At 42.3% G+C, this 3,520-nt stretch overlaps 1 protein-coding gene across 2 annotated transcripts in view; it reads right to left on the reverse strand.

The window, feature by feature from the left end:
- GMPS (guanine monphosphate synthase) overlaps positions 1-3,520 on the reverse strand; it is a 65,748-nt gene that overhangs the window by 61,581 nt on the left and 647 nt on the right. The gene's annotated exons all lie outside the window — the stretch shown is intronic.

The raw sequence follows: 3,520 nt of genomic DNA on the forward strand, positions 1-3,520 counted from the left end.
TGAAGCCTTCATTCATTTTAAACATCTAAACAGAATTTAGGTTAGAAAGAGGCATGAAGGGGCCGGCCGGGTGGCGCACTGGATAAGTGCGCCGCTTGGGAAGCGCGGCGGCGCTCCCGTCCAAGGGTTCGGATCCCACATACAGACCGGTTCCCGCTCACTGGCTGAGCGAGGCGCGGGAGCAACACCGAGGGTTGCGATCCCGTTGCCGGTCCCTGGTCCGGTACGGGGGCAACACTGAGGGTTGCGATCCGTTGCCGGACACGGAAGAAGACAAAAGACAAAAAAAAAAAAAAAAAAAAGAAAGAGCCATGAAAACAGTTTAAGTATCATAGTAGAAGAACATTTTACCATTCTGGATAGCAAACAATTCTTTATTACTTCAAACAGCATCCCTTGGAATATATAACTCATTAACCTTTTAAAAAGTATCAAATACTCTTGAACAAGTATAGGACAAGTCTATATTTTTAAAAAATTCTTAAGACTGAATTATTTTCCTTAAGTGACAAACTGGCCCACACTAAAGGCAATGTCATCTGAAGTTCCTACAGGAATTTCAAAACCTTTCAAGTCTAAGAACATACTTCAATGAAAACCATTCCTTTTGTCTGTTGCAGCTTTTCTATTCTAGCTGAATATCTCAACAGATGGAATAAAATCTGAAGAAAAAAAAATCCATCTTTGACCTTTGAAAAAAATTTACTAAGTTATTACAAAAGTTGACAGTTAGTTGTTTAATTCTCAATGCATCCCAGATATAAATCCCAGGTTATATTCCCATTCGATTAAAAATCTTAAATTTCAGAATTCCAAATTTAAAAGTAACATTATTAGATGCCATTAAAGATTCGATATCAGGACTGGCTGGTTAGCTCAGATGATTAGAGTACAGGATTGATAACCAAGGTCAAGTGTTCAGATCCCCTTACCAGCCGACTACCAAAAAATAGAAAATTCTATATCACATGCAATCAATAACTGAGTATTTATAAAACACCTTTAATCCAAGTATAATGTACTCTAGTCATAACATGTCTCTGAAGGTTGTGGGACAAGTACCACTTCTACTCCAATCAAAACATTCTGAGCTTAGATAGGGATAAACTCTGGGAATCTTGACAAGCCACCCAGAGAACAACATTCTGATAATGCTGCCTTTAAAAAAAATTTTTTTTAAGTTATTATATCAAATACAACCTTGCCATAGTTGTAAAAAGTTTTTAAAGAAAAGGTGATCATCAATGATCCAGTTTATATTAAAATCTTGAAATAACATCCCATCAACTCCTTAACTAAGAAAACAGTCACTCCCTTGGATGTTTAAACAAAGTAACATGAAAGAAAAAAGGAAAGAAAGAAATCCCAGGTATGTGGTTTTTTTTTTTTTTTTTGTTTAGGAAGCTAGAACACATAAAGGCCTTTTCCACCGCTAAAATACTGTGTATAAAACTAATGAAAATAGCCCGAACAGCTTTTAGGCCCCTCCCCAGTTTCTGTCATGCAAAACTGCCATTTTAGAAAACCCTGATAACTCCAATGTACCAGAAATAGAAATCAAAACGATCTCTTTCCCAACTTTTAGTTTATGTACACACAACAATCAGAGGCATAATCAAAGTACAAAGGAAGCCTACATACAACACTTGTTTTTACACCTGAGGGAGAGAGAGTTCCGTGGCAGGCTTTGGAAAAGACTCCTATTCAGATTTCCAGGTGTACCTCTTAGAAATATCTTCACCTACTTTACTATGCATGTTTCCCCATATTTAAATATTTCTTTACTTTAAATGTTTCTTATGAGCAATGGTATGTCATAGTTTAATTGTCAGGGTTTTTTTCTCCCCATTAGGAGTACATAAAACAATCACAGATCTGATGGAATGTTAATTCCCTGGATTGCTCCTCTTAAAAATGCTTCAAATTTGGTCCACATCTAATTGTTAATGTAGTTTTTAAAAATAATTATGCTATAAAACAAAAAGAACTGTTAAATAAAAATTAGTTCACCTTAGGCTCAAATATAACACATCAAGATTCTCTTTAAAATTCCAAGTTGAACAAAACAAAAAAACATACCAGTTAAAGAGAAAAAACCATTATTATATACTCCTGAGACAGATAAAGTAACTTGGAAACTAAATCTTGAACTTTCTGCTGTCAATCTTGTGAACATACTTTTCTCAAAGCACTATGTATTTTTCAAAGCCTGTAAATTGGGCTTGAGTCCTTCCAATACCACAGTTGTTTCATCTACCAGCATACAGACAAATCTTTCCAATGAGTTGTAAGGTTCAAAATTAAAGAAAAATGTTTTGCAAGTCAACTCGTATACGGGAAAGAGCTGTACACTAATTCACACTAACTTCAGAGGTCAAAAACTACAGGTTTGAGTGTCTTCAACTTTGCAATTCTGAGACAGAGCTCCTGCTGATCTGAATACCACAGGTGCCTTAGTTTAAAAGACTATATCACCTACTTTACAATCTTTACTCATTTGTTCAACAAATACTTTTTGAATGATTACTAGGCTCTAAGCTACCACTTATACAGAGGACCCATTAAGATGTGACACTTCAGGCATCACTTTTGTAAGAGAATATTAAAATCATGCCCGAATAAGTTACTACTACTAATTCCCACCCAAAGTTGGAATTGCACTCACCCAATTGAAACTTCATTAAGTAATTTCCTAAAGCTAGGCCATAAACAGCGTATAGAAGGAGGTACATCTTGCTTAAGTAAATCCCAATTCAAAGCTGTGCAGTTCCCGCAGACAAAAGTGACTTTGTGAGGGTCTAAAAGCACCAGGCCAATGAAAATTTTAAAACGGAAGTGAAAGCAAAGGTGCCCAATTCAGAAGCGGGACGAAAGAAGGAGGTTTCTAAAGAAAAATGTGAGTTGGAAGCGAGGAGGAGCGCGGCAGCGGCCCAGCGTGCTCTCCCCGCCAGGCACATCGAGGTGGCCACTTTCCCAGCACCCAGGGACTCTCGACTCTCAAGCCCTCGGGCGTGCCGGCAGCGGGAGGCACCCTGGGGACGAACCCCAAAGCCCAGGAGGCGGGTCCCCCCACAAACCAGCACACAGAACAAGGAGCAAGCTGGATGGGGGCGGGACCTGGACGCACTTACACCCTGTACCCTCCAGGAAAGATGGGGGGGAGGAAAGGAGTGAGTCACCCAGGGGCCATCGGCCCGGACGGGAGGCTGGCCGGGGGCAGGGGGAAAAGGGATGCACCCACGCGGGTCGAGCCGAGAACCGGCCCAGGCGCCGCGGACCCCAACGTCGGCGTGGGGGGAACGGAGCGGGCCTCACCGAGGGCAGGCGGGAAACCGAGTGGCGGGAAGCCCAGAGCTCGGCCCGACTGGAACGCCGCACGCGAAGCTCCCACCCTGCCCTGCCTTCGGTGGGCCCCGGGATCTCCACAACAGGCCCCCAGCCTCCCGAAGGGGCGGTGCGTGCCGAGGAAGCCCCACACAAACCCGCTCGGTGTCCACCCCCGCCGCGGGCCGCGCTCCGC

This window comes from Galeopterus variegatus, unplaced genomic scaffold, assembly GCF_000696425.1.
Source record: "Galeopterus variegatus unplaced genomic scaffold, G_variegatus-3.0.2 Scaffold5655, whole genome shotgun sequence".
Lineage (NCBI taxonomy): Eukaryota > Metazoa > Chordata > Mammalia > Dermoptera > Cynocephalidae > Galeopterus > Galeopterus variegatus.